The sequence below is a fragment of the Ambystoma mexicanum genome, chromosome 2q, assembly GCF_040938575.1.
Source record: "Ambystoma mexicanum isolate Mex_15411 chromosome 2q, UKY_AmexF1_1, whole genome shotgun sequence".
NCBI classification, from domain to species: domain Eukaryota; kingdom Metazoa; phylum Chordata; class Amphibia; order Caudata; family Ambystomatidae; genus Ambystoma; species Ambystoma mexicanum.
This window is the reverse complement of record NC_090924.1, coordinates 1,471,019,633-1,471,033,166: the sequence shown is the minus strand read 5'-3', so window position 1 is coordinate 1,471,033,166 and position 13,534 is coordinate 1,471,019,633.

Sequence of the window (13,534 nt, the reverse complement as noted above, 5' to 3'; positions counted from 1 at the left end):
TACAGGGTTTAGCATGGAAGACTCGTTCAACACTGCCATCGGGTCATCAGTGGTCAAAGGCCAGCTATGAAGATGGATTTGGGGATGTCTGACCAATGTCTCAGAATTCTGTGGAGTATTTGAAAATGTTGGCTCAGCTGGTTGCACCCGATAGGCTGAGTCCTTGTAGTGTATGAGTGGGTGAGGTGTGTTTGTTGTTGGAAGGAGATATGTTAAGTTGTGACTGTTTCCGTGTGTGTGGGTCTAGTAAAGGAAGGAGATGTGTTATGTTGTGTCTGTCTGTGTGTGTGTGTGTGTGTGTCTGGTAAAGGAAGGAGATGTGTTATGTAGTGACTGTATGTGTCATGCTGTGAGCCTCTGATGTCACATGGAGTGTTGCTGTATGAATGATGGAATGTTGATGTGTGGGTTCATACTAAGGCAGTTATTCCTCCCCTGCCTGGGTGATGGGGCCAGTGCTAATTATAGTCCATACTCTCTAGTATTTTCTTTCATGTTAATGTAACTTAAGTGCTTGTAATAAACTCAAGAAGTATCATTAGAAAGCCTGCAAGTCACTTCACAACATGAACTATCTATCTAGTGACTCAGCTGCTTTGATCGCTGAAATCCATAAAGAATATAGACTGTTCAGCTCAGCAGAGACCTTTTGTGTCTCCTTATTGTTACCCAGCATGCAAGCAGCGGCCGAGCAAAATGGCTGCAAATTGTACCCTGGGATCTGGTCCAGTTGGCAAATGAAAATGAGCATGGGTTCAATATCATAAAGATCGAGCTGCATGCCCTAAGGCTTACGACAATGCAGAACCGATATTTCCACGATATACTGATAGCGATGTAAGGAGGTGTGTACCGAAAAATTGGGGATTCCTGCTGCACATTCACACCTCCCGAAGATGCAGAGAATTGTCTTGCATAATCGCAGACGTGCATGGTCTAGGAGTTCGTATTAAGAAGGAAGGAGGAATCTAAGGAAATTACTGGTTCGATGTTGCATTCAATTGGGCCCCAACCTGGCCTGGGCCATTGTGAAGATGCTGGTACCTGTCATTGTGTTCATCTTGCTCATCTTCTGCACCTGCCAAATAGGCCTCCAGTGTTGTGCCAAAGTAATGCCTAGCAGGGCAATGATGATGGTATCAATTGGGATTTCAAAGCTGCCTCGAAATACAAGAGATAGGGAAATACAAACTGACCACGCCACCCCCCACATGATCCCCATCCTGTATGGAGATAAAGTGGACCACTTTTATCACACCCCCTCAGAATTATGAAGAAGTGTGGGTAGATCTGGCAGGCGATGGGGGATGCATTTAAATGACATATACTCCCGAGGAATATGCATGATCAGGGGAAGCTTATGGTCTGTGCGCAGAGCCTGGATACCACAAAAGGAAACCCCACCATATGAAGAGGCAGTGAGAAGGGAGAATGAGCACATGCATGGGGGAGAATGTGTTACTATAGAAGTAATGAAAGGTGGGAAGGGAGCAAACCCATGTCACACCCCTAGGCGCTTTAGGTTGAGGTGAGTCCCATTGGTAGAACTATAATAATCTAGGGGGGAGGGGCACCTCTTTTAGGTCCCCACACAATTATAATATTGAACGTAATTTAGAAGCTTAGACATAGTGCACATGTATAACCAGACATCATTGTGATGCCATAGTCGAAGCATAAGGCCTCCTGCACTGCCATGCAGTATTTAGTGTGTTAGACACAGGCCGCAGGCCTGAAGGAGAATAGGCCCAAGCACTGATGAGAGAGGCTCATGCTGCTAGCTTTCACATAAAACTTAATTGGTTCTAAAATTGTTGCCAATATGTGTGTTCAACAAAGAATGTGCCTTGCAAGGACACAAGGCAGTGCCGGGCGCCATGGTGTATGTGTTATCCCACACAGGCCAAAGCAGGCCTCTGACCATTACCCAGCCAACCACGAGTTATAGCCCCTAACACTGCCCCAGTCCCAAGACCCGTGAACTCCAAGATAGTTGATCCCAGACCACCGATCACAAACTAATTCAGCATAAAAGAGCATGGTCGTCCCACCTGTATTTCATAATGACATGATTTGTAATGTGAGGTAAGGGGAGGGATACATTATAGTTCAAAAGCGAGGGTGAATGCCTTGGAAGCCAAGAGACGCCATTGGGATGAGTGAAGGATGTGTGGGTTCAGTACGACCTCGAGACTCACCCTGTGCCAGTCTGTGACAATGCCAACTGCCTTGTATAATGATAGAAGAGCAGTATTTACAAATGTAGCTAACTGCTCCTTTGGCCTTGGTTGCCTGGGGAAGATGAGCCCGGCAGACCCCACATGAGGGAAGATGGGTGGACTGGGCTGGGACCAATGGTCTGGCATCCCCTATGGAGCAGGCAGGCTGTGTATAGGTTTGCATCCAACCAGCCACATTGGCTTTCACCTTATGTAATTGTTAGGCAGAATCATATGCAATACCTTTGGGAGCACCACACACAATTAAGACAACAAGTTAAAGTGCATATTCACCTTTGGTACACACCTAAACTACACAGTAAAGTGGTAGCAATGGCTGAGCAGCCAGACTTATCTCAAGAATAAAGTGAGCAGTATCAGAAGTTACACAAAGGACAGCAACTTATTATGGTTGAAACAAACACTGACTCAAGGTTTCTAAGTAAAAGAATATACATTTATTTACACATCAGTTGTGAAACAATTCACTAAGTAAAGCATCAGAAAAATCACACTCTCAATATACTACACAACACTTGATGAATTCTGGACAAGTTAAGCTCAAAATAAAGTGTGAGAAAAATGGCACTCCAGCAATTTAAAAGGGAGGGAAAGACAAGGTTATACAAAATTAAGCAGTACCAACAATAAAGTAGGCAGGGCAATCTAGAAAAGGCTTGCTGCAATGAGGATTCAAATCAATAGGCCTGGGCCAATGTTAATGGTTCCGAGTCTTTGCAGAGGATAACACAGTTCAGAGTAGTTTGCGGTTAAGTCTTTGCCAAGAGTTCAAAACAAAGTTGGTCAGAAGAAAAGTTACTTAAAAGAGTAGAGAAGGACAAAGCCTCAGATTGGCGAAAGATTTCAAACACTTTCACCGCCATCAGACGGAACGAACAACCAGGTTTAAAACAGTGCCTTAAATGAAGAAGAAGGCTGTAGCTGAGGCAGAAGTTCCTGGCAGATCCTGCAGGCTCACGGTTCCTAAAGCGACTGTTGGGCTGACACGAAGTAGGAAGACTGGAGGGTCCTGCACTGCCCAGGGAAGAAACCAGCAGCAGAGCAAATCAACAAATAAAAGGTGCACTCCTTCAAACCCAAACAGGGTCTGAGCCTCCTGGCAATCCGGTTTACTGCAGCGATGCACAGCAAATTCGACCAAGGGAGGGAGGATTTGCTTGATGTTTGGCAAACTAGTTGGTCCTACCAGCTCAGGGGAAGAAGTTTCCTTGCAGATTGTCTCTGTCGTCAAAGTTTGGAGATTCGGACCCGCAGCAAGGCTTCACCGGGAGGGTCAGTCATGGTAGTGGTCCTCATCTTTCAGCTTCTCTTCAGTTCTCTCGATCCAGTGGTGACTCTGCCTTCCTAGAACCAGAGACCTGCTTTTTATGCAGTTTCCCCCATGCACACAGCCTGGCTGTCAATCACACAGCAGGGTGGCTGTCCTGGTGGGACAGTTATCACAGCCAATCATACAGAGTGCGACATGGGTCTCCAAGGAGACCCAGTGCAGGGAGGCTCAAACCCCTCCCTCACATCCTGTTCCCCTCAGACATCCAGGCACCTAAGGAGGGCTTCTGTGCAGAAGCCCGCCAAAGGACGGTGAACAAAGGAACCAAACCTGGTTTGGCGTGCAGAGTAAAACACGAGAAAGACCTTTACAAAAAGAAATGTCGAATAAACTCAGCCGGAACCAAATGAAAGTAGATGGTACAGTTGGTTCAAGCAGTAATGAACATCCTTCCAAATGCAAGATTACTACCTAGGGCAATATGGGACAATAGTTCTGTTTTTTGTCCTCATCAAAACATTGCTAGGTGTGCAATCAACAGAGGCATGTGTGCTTTCATGCTTAGAGCTGGTATGTTTTTCTGTAATAATGAGAACATTAATTCGAGTAATGCTGTTTATTTTGAAGAAGATGGCATTTCCTTATATTTTTTTTGGAAAGGCCATGCTGTTTTGGAATGTAAGGGTTGCTTTGGAAAAGGTTATGTGAAGATTTTAGTAGTAAAGTAAGAAGAAAAAAACACCCCCAAAAAATTGAAAATAACAGGTGTCTGTCAGGCATCTGCAAAAAAAAACAAAAAAAAGTATCTTTCCAGAGACAACCCCAAAGGGGAAATGGGGCACACTATTTAAATTTACATTCACCACACTCAGATTTTCGATACGTCCACGGACATGGCGGTAGTCCGCAGACACCGGGTATTATATACAGGGATTTTGGGATGGAGAGGCATGCAAATGAGAATGAGTGGAGCTAGGGATTTGTCAGTAAAGTTTACTGGGTGTGTTGTGTAAGGAGAGATTTTCTCAGAACATCTTTTTCCTGAGAGAAGAACAGATAACTATGGTTGTGTGTTTCCTAAAACAGATTATCTGGGTTTTGGGAGACTCATGGATACATTGGTTGGAATTGCATGCAGAATGTTGTGTAGTAGCTGGAGATCTTGGATTCCCTCATGTGAAAGTGCACTGGCATGGAGTGCATGGAATGAAGTGGCTGGACTTGGTACCTCTCTGTGCTACTTTAGAGACAAAGCATCATCCAGACATAATTATAATTCATTGTGGAGGGAACAGTTTAGGACGTGTCTGGACTTTCTTTGCAATTTGCAATGAAAGAAGGACCTGGGAAGGTCATGGACATGTTTTCAAATTCCCAAGTATTTTTTTCTCGTATTGCGCAAAGACAAATGTGGCTGCATTCTTCTTCATTTGGTCCACAAATGGAGAAAGCGAGGTGCAATGTCAATAAGGCCTTTTGTGCCTTTCAAAGAGATGTTGGCATGTCCTCTTTTCACAATAAAATATTATGTTTCGTAGCACATACACTTTTTGCAGAGATGCAGTCCATCTTACTTATGCTGGCAATCAGATTTTTCTGAGAAATTTACAAAATGCATTGCAACCTTTTTTAGAATTACAGTCATCTGTTTTGCAGTAGATGTTGACGATTTCATGTTTTTCTAACACACGAAAACACCACCAAAAGGCTCTTTTCAGAGCCACCACTTCCTCCAAGAGAAAAGTGCATTGGTTTTGCTAGGGCAGCACCCTAAAATTGTAAATGTCCTAGGACTGTCCGCGGACTTCCAAAAATTGCACAGGGCCCTGCACTGTTTATTTGCCACTTTTATTTTTAAACTGTGAAAGACGGCTCTGAAAAGAGCCTTTTTTTTGGATTTTTGTTGTTTTTTTATTTTATTTTTTACACACAACACACTAGAAGAGGAGGGGGAAGGAGGGTAACGAAGGGACACCCACCACAGGGATAAGAAAGTGCAGGTGGAGAGAGGAAGATGTAGGGTGGGCCTTACTTAGGTAGGTAGCAGGTCTTCTGGTGCTCCGTGACCGTAGTCTCGAAAGCACTTTGAAGACTCTCCCCCCTGCAGAGTACTGCGTCGCAGTACCTACACAATATTGTGACCCTCGAAAGGTAATGCTTGCCATTCCTCACCACATTGGTTTTCCAGATTTACACATCTGTTCAAGCCGTAAACATTAAACTCATGTGTACCATGGCTCAGTGTTTGGCTTGGGGTATTGCTTGTTTTGTGAAACACTACAAAAAATGTGTACTTTCCTAACTGCAAGTGTCGGGGGAATGTAGCGGAGCATTGCTTTTCTCAAAATTAATAGAAGCCATTGCCGTACCAAGCCAACCATGTCCACCACATACCTTTTTTTTCAGTAATTTCCCGCTTTTTCCCCAATCTATGACATTTTCCCCTACCTAGTTGTTGCCTGACCTGTGCAAATCACCCCTTCCTAAACTTTCAATTTTGTCAACTTTTGTAATATATGTCTTTCTGTCCTCCAATTCGGCTTTCTTACCCTTTTCTTCCATTCCATCCATGCTTGTCCAATTGGCAAAAATGGCAAAAATCGCCAACCTCTCACAAAACGGTTGATAACCACATCAAAATATGTTTTTTTCCCACTCAACCTGTTCTTGAAAGCCCGGAAATTGGGAAATTCAGTACAGACAGGCTTCTTTGTAAATCATTGTATTCACACTTTTTGCCCTTTTTGGTTATTTTCTCTCACACCCCCCACCCCCCTACAGCAACCATGAATTCCTGGGTGGTGTTACGACTGACTACAGGTGGGAAAAAAGGGGCCAAATTTGGCCAAGATATCTCATGTAACAAAAAGTTTCAAGGCATTGAATGGCCACATACCGAAATCACCAAAAAAGGCCTTGGCACTGGGGGGAAATACCCATGGCACTTAAAGGGTTAAGAGGCTCTCCAGAGGAGTTGATAGAGGAAGCTATCACTCCCACTCCACAGGAGTTGCTCACTGCTATTTCTGGAAAGAAAGAGGCAAAGGGGAAACCCAAGACCTCAAGGGAAAAGTCAGATATCACCCCTCAGCTACCAACAAGGGCATTCCCAAGATTGTCCAAGATCACACCTCTGATCCCTCCACCTGCTGAGGCAGAGTGTGAGGTGCAACCTTGTGTAGTTGAGCCAGTTTCTGAAGAATCAGACCTGGAGGAAGACACATTTTAGTTGAAGATCTTGAACCTGTTGGCCATCCTGAGCTGCAGTCTTTACTGGCAGAAGGTGGACCCAACAGGGCATACTTCAGCGGAGGACAAATAGAGTGTCCTACACTTGAAGGTCTTCGACAACAGGCTGCTAACCAACTTGATGGGCAAGAAGTTGGAAAGCGTAGGTTAAGCTGGGAAGGTGGCCTCTTCTACAGTGAACTGACTGAGTTTATTCCTGGGGACTGCAAAATAATTGTAGGTGCCCTTGCCAACAGACTCCAGTTCCTACAGTTGGCCCATGAGATACCTTTGGCTGGTCACCTGAGTTTCAAAAAGACCAAGGGCGTGGGCAAGCGTTTGTGTACCAGTATTTCATATTCACCTTCTTATAAACTCACCACTGACGCTCCCACATGTTTTTCACCTGTTTCGGGACATATTTAAGCTGATCCGTCTTCAAAATACATTTCTCGTTCACTCAATGCATTTTCACTTGCTTTGGGAATGTCGTCTCCTTCCCCCTCATAGGTTGCACAATCATGATTTTGCATGTCTTCTACTGTACATGGCTCTGTGAGGAAAGTGGACGGATTTACTGGTTTAGAACAAACAACATGAATGTTTGAGCTTGAGATTATTATCTCGTATGCTGTTGCCCTCCTGGTCGCTAAAGTGGATTTGGATTGTTCAAGTATTGCGAACAGGGAGTTTCCACAGACAAGGTGACAGAATATACCATCACGATGGTGACATTTTTTTTCGATTGTAAAGGCAGCTGTGGCAAGAGCCTGTTCGCAAGCAAAGTGGCCTTGCATTACAGAGTGAAGAGTACCACTGTAGTATGCGTGGGGCTTTTGTCCTAATAACATTTTCTGTGTCAGTACTGCAGTCATCAGTGTTCCATCTGAGTGGGAGAATAAGAAAGTTTCCCGCTCATAATCTGGTGTGGCAAGAATGGGTGCTGTGCAGATCAGGTCCTTTAGTGTAGTGAAAGCTGTGTGCATCTCATGTGTCCATGTTATTGTCTTGTTTTCTTTCTGGGCTTTCTTTAGCCCTTGTAGCAATGGTCTTGTGCAGGCGGCGTGATCTAATAGCCATGCACTACAATAATTACATACGCCAAGGAATTTTTGTATGTCTTTCACTGTGTGGGGTCTTGCTGTCGCTCTTACTGTTGTGGCCCTATCAAGAATTATTCTTTTTCCATCTTTCAAGATCAGGTGTCCAAGATATAATACTTCCGTGAGACAATTTTTGGAGTTTCCTTTTGTCTACCTGGTAGCCCTTGTGGGCCAACAGGGTGAGTAGATGGATGGAATCCTTCCTGCACATGTCTTCTCCCTCACTAGATATCAGTATATCATCCACATACTGATTTATTGTGCTTTGAATGGAAATGTTGCTAAGGTCTTCATGCAAAATTCTGTTGAAAATTCTGGGGCTCTCACAGTTACCCTTGGGGAATCTACAATATTGGTACCTTCTCCTCCCTAGTGTGTATGCTGTCAGGTATTGTGAGTCTAGGTCAAGGGGCACAGAGAAGGAGGAACAAGAGGGAACTCATTATGAACAATATCATTAAGAGGGCGAATGTCCTGCACCATCCTCCATGACCCCACCTTACTTCTTTATTGGATACATCACGTTATTTCACTGGGGAGTTGGAAGGGAGGGATATGAGAAACAATACACGCATTACTCCAGCAAGGTATCCTTGATGGAGTAATGCGTCTATTGTTTCTCATATCCCTTCCTCTGCTTCTCTTGACAAAGAGTTCGGTTTTACTCAAGGCAATACTGCTCCTGGCTTTATTTGTATCCTTATGGGGTCACTTCTTGTAATAACCCTACATCATGGGGGTTAGTGATCCATAAATGTGATGTTACCTGCTGTAAATCTGTTTTGCAAAATGATGGTGGTGCACCTACGACAGCCATGAGGGGGTTGGTTCGTCGCCGGTTTTGTAGCATTATATCAAAAGGCATGCATATTTCCATGATTATTTCTCCATCATGGTCATCGTCAGTGAACAACTCCTCATCTGTCAATTTTCGTAATGTCTTATTTGGGTCTATGCATAACACGGTCCGCCATTCGCACCCGTGTGTGTCCTGTCCAATCACCACAACACGTTCTGCCGACACCTGCACTCCCTGTAATTCTAGTGAGAGCACTCTACCAGGTAATATGTCGGGTGTTGCTATAGGGCGGAAAACAAAATCAGAGGGTACTCTCCACTCCTTCCGTGTTATTTCTGGCACTAATCTCACCAATACCTCTATGCCATATATGAACATATCTGCGTTGGTGGGATTTCCTTGCACTGCTGTTTCATTGGCTATTGTTTGTATTATTAACATCGCCCATAGGGGGCACATGCCAGGTGTAGATATGATTTCTCTGCCCCCGAGTCCACCATAAAGATGAACTGTTTGTTTCCTATCTCTGCCCCCACCAGTGGTTCCTCGTCTGGGAGTAAGGTAGTTGATAGGACTGGGCACGCAAGAGCTCTCTGTGGGGTGTCCTAGTCTGGGTGAGTGTCAGTTCTGGGGCATGAGAGAGCATTGTCGCCGAGCACACATGCTGCCCGGAATGGGACCGGTGCACCATTTGTAGTTGTATCAAATGGGTTGGCATGAGTGTGAGTCATTTGGTTTTGACGTTTAAGAGATGTCGGTATATTTTGTGGTGGTTGTCTGGGTACATTAGGTGATGCCATATATCTGCCAATGTTTTTCTCGTGCTTGTGCACATCCCTTGTTGGTAACCCATAGGGGCTCCCTGGGTGTGGGTGCCCATACTGGTATCTCTGATTATTTTGATAATTGGCCATGGGACAGGTATGATATTCCCTAGCAAAGTGCTTCCACCTCCCACATGACCAACATGCACCCTGTCCTCCTCTCCTAGGTCCTTGCACTCGATACCCTCCTCTGCGCTGCCCTCTGTACTCACCTCTTCCTCTTGCAGGCCTTCCCTGCCTCTGGGGTCTGGTGTATTGCTCCTCTCCTCCCCACTTCTCCTGACCAGTATCCGCCATTGTAGATGCCATTCTAGCATGTAATGCTACTGCTCCCTCCCCTTCTTGTCCCTGCCGTTCTTGGGGCAGTCCTGCAGATAACTCTGCGACCTTCACTAACAAGCTCTGTACCAGCTTTGCTTTGTCTGCTAATATTCTTTGTGCTATTCATTTTTCTCTCTCTTTTATCCTCCTACAGTGTTGTACTATAATGCTTTGAATTTCTGGCCATCCTTTGGCTTCTATCCCAGTGATCTTATGAAGGGTCTTCTTTACTTCTTTCGGGAGAAGTTTTTTAATAATGAAATAAAAGAAAGAGGTGGATTGGTCCAACGCTGTACCCGTCTCCGCCCGCCACATATCTTGCATCCGGAGAAGGAACTGCATAGCCTCTTCCTCGTCACCCATAGTGCATTGCATAACAGAGTGTAGATCTGTGGTGTCATGGAAGGTCCTCCGCAGTGCATCCCAAACCTATGCTCTTACGTTATTAAAGGATGCCCCGTCATGCCAATCATTTCCCATTGTCACAGCCGGGAAGCCTGCCTTTACCCATACCCCGTCTGCTTGGTCATCCACTGTCGATACCAAGAGGCTTTTTATATCCCCAATTGCTACGGGGACCCCCGCTGTATTTTTCTCGAAGGCTTAAATCCATTTTCCCGCCCTCCCCTGTAAGTGGAGGGAGTGCTTTTAGTAAATGAGTCTTGTCCATCAGCGCCCAAGGGACGTAATGTGGGCGCCCTGTACCTTTATAGATGAGGGGCTTTTGTAGTTTTGTCCTCACTTTTCATTTACTTACCTTTACTCCTTTCTTTTTTGCTATTGCCATTCACCCTAACCTATTACGGAGCCTTCCTTCACACCTCTATACTCCTGCATCGGTCACCTGTGGAGTTGCCCATTTTATCTGTTGTGTTCCCCACCACTCCTTTCTCTAACTCATCAAAGTCGCTCCAACATTCCTTCCCCGTCTGATGCTACTGTGTCAAAGCCCACACTCATTGTCTCTCCCTCTCGTTCTACCCGCACCATCCTGATTATTGTGCTTTCTATGCGGAAAAGGAAGTCTCCAGATTTCCGCTCATCTTCTGGCAGTGCGGTGGAGCTTTGCAATGGGGTCGGCAGCTGTGGCTGCCCCTCCCCCTGAAGTTGGCAATGCTGTTTCACAATGTGTCTGTAATCGTGCTAACATGGCCTGTGTATTTGTCATTAACACCTTAAAATCTGGGGCACCTGTGGGGTTATCTGGGACATATGAGGACGTGGTGCAGCTGCTGGGGTGGTCGGAGCGCTCGGTTGGAGTAAATACAGAGGATCATAATACCCCTCAGCGGGTCTTGTAAGTAATGGGTGCAATAGCTTTGGTTCCGCCCCTCCCTTGTCCTTTTCCCCTCCCTGGTCCTTTAGCACTGCTGGGATCACAAGTTCTTTGGCTTTATTTTTTGTAGTGGGCGTTTCTTCAAATATCCTCCACAAATCTAATTGGTCACGTCTGTTTTGAAGTTTATTTCTTTTATATTTGGCCTTTAAATACGTTTCCACATGATCTAATACTACTTCATCAAAAGACCCCTCTTTCAGTCAGACCCGAGTCGGCCCCTCGCCTTTAACTTCTTTTACCCATTGCCCGTGATATTTCTTTATTTTGTCGCTATAGAGAGGGAGGTGCTTGCAAATATGCGAGAGGAGCATGTCTATACCCATGGTATTGCTATGTTTCTTATCCTCTTAGAGTGTGTGCATCTACCTGCTTACAATACTAGCTTTCAACCTTCGATATTACACTAATGATTTCAATTTTCATGAATAAATCAAGCACAAAAACATTTAGCACAAAAACATTTAACCAATTAGCATTTAGACATAATGGGACGACAAATCTTGCAAACAACTTTGAACAAAGAACATGAAAACCTTACAAATATGTCCCCTATATCCTTTGTTAATTAACAATCTGTTTCCCTGCACACATCCCACAATAATGCACTTCCGCCCCTCCTGGGCCTTCCTCCAAAATATTATAGATACCTAAAAAGACCTACTGCAAGCCCTCTAATTATACGAGGCTCCTATTTTATCCTTATCTCCACTTATATTCCTGCACTGGTCAGGACAGTGCTATGCAGCGGCACTTTCCACCCCCTTTCGGAGCTAGGTTCCTGTATCTCGTCTTATTTCATCACGATATTCAAAGAAAATCCTAATGGCCATAGAAGAAAGAACAATCTCTTAAAATTCAACACCCACTGTATTCACTCGTACACAACCTAACCCATACCACTATTCTCTTAATTAAATCTGCTCCATACCCTTCTCCCTTCCCACATTTAATTCTTCATGCAATCAATACTCACATGTCTGTGGTATTCTAAGAGCTTTCGTTCGGGGTCTATCAAGAAGGGGGCTTCCCCGTGGCAGGCCCTGCCCGGCTCCAGCAAGCAGTTGGGTATTCGCAAAGCCGTAACCCACAGAATCTGCTCACGAGCATATGCTTTTTGTAGACATCTGAAAGCCGTGGGTGGCATGTGGCCCTCCTGGGGAAGCCCTGGAAATCGCCACATGTAGGCAGGTCACCACTTTGAAGGAGCCTGTTACCAACACAATATAAAACAAAACCAAATAAAGCAAGCACCTCTGTAGGGAATTAAACCAGGAGACATATTGCAAGCTAAACAAACTTCATATCAATACAGTTGTGCACTCAGAGAACTCTGCTGCCCTGAGAGCGCTCTGCCAAACATTACACTGGCAGCACATTATAAGGGCAGGAATCATCATTGATGACATCATATTACAAATACACAATTCTGCAATATCATTGGGTTAAGTTATCAGTACTATATAGAAATGTAGGTGCTGACCGCATAGGATTGGCTGTGGCTTGGTTGTTACTGCCGCAGCACCTGTGTTAGCTGGGCACATCTTCACGTGGTAAAAGTCGAACTTTCTTCACAAGTTGTCATACTTCTATCTAATCTAAACTACACACTGACCATTGGCATGCAAAGAATAATGTTAGACATGGGCCATTAGTTGGAGGGGGGAGGCTATAAAATGTGGATCGATATATGTACATTCTAACCCATTCTTTTACGGGGTCAAGGATACCTTTGGCCCTTGATCCAGATGTCTTATCTTCAAGCCCTTTATTAGTGGTCTGTTATCCCTGGTGCCTCACGATTGAAACAAGGGGATGGATGGGAGTTGGTTTTACAGAAAGATATATGGTCACACTGGATTAGGTATATGGTGGGCAGTAGAGAGAGGTCCGGAGGGGAAGGGTCATCAAGCAGTTACTTCAAAGTGGGAGTGAGAAGAAAGTGGGCAAAGGGTCTGCGATCTGTAGCTCCTATAGGTGGGTGTCGAGGTGTCACAGGCAGGTTTGTGGAGACGGATGAGTGTGCAGGCCAGAGATTGCTCCGGTCACACCCAGGGCAATGAGCTCAGAGGAAGAAAGAAGGATACTGAGTATTTGCAACAATACACAGCCAAGTGCTTCTGTGAGAAATGGGTCTGAGCAGAGCTGCCAGGGGGAGGAGGAAAGGGTTGGCTGCGCTCGCTGTGCATGGCACTGGGCAGAGGGAAAGATGGCTTTTGCAAAATCATGATAGGGCCTAGAAAAAGATGGCATTTTAGTGTCACACAAAATGGAGTTTGTATGTCTCCCCAAATAGCTCTGTTAATCATCATTTTTGTGATTACACTAAGGCCGAATTATTAGAATCGACAAACAAACATGGGGACGTCTCCCTCCATTTGGGTAAACATGAGATCCACTTCACGTAGAAATG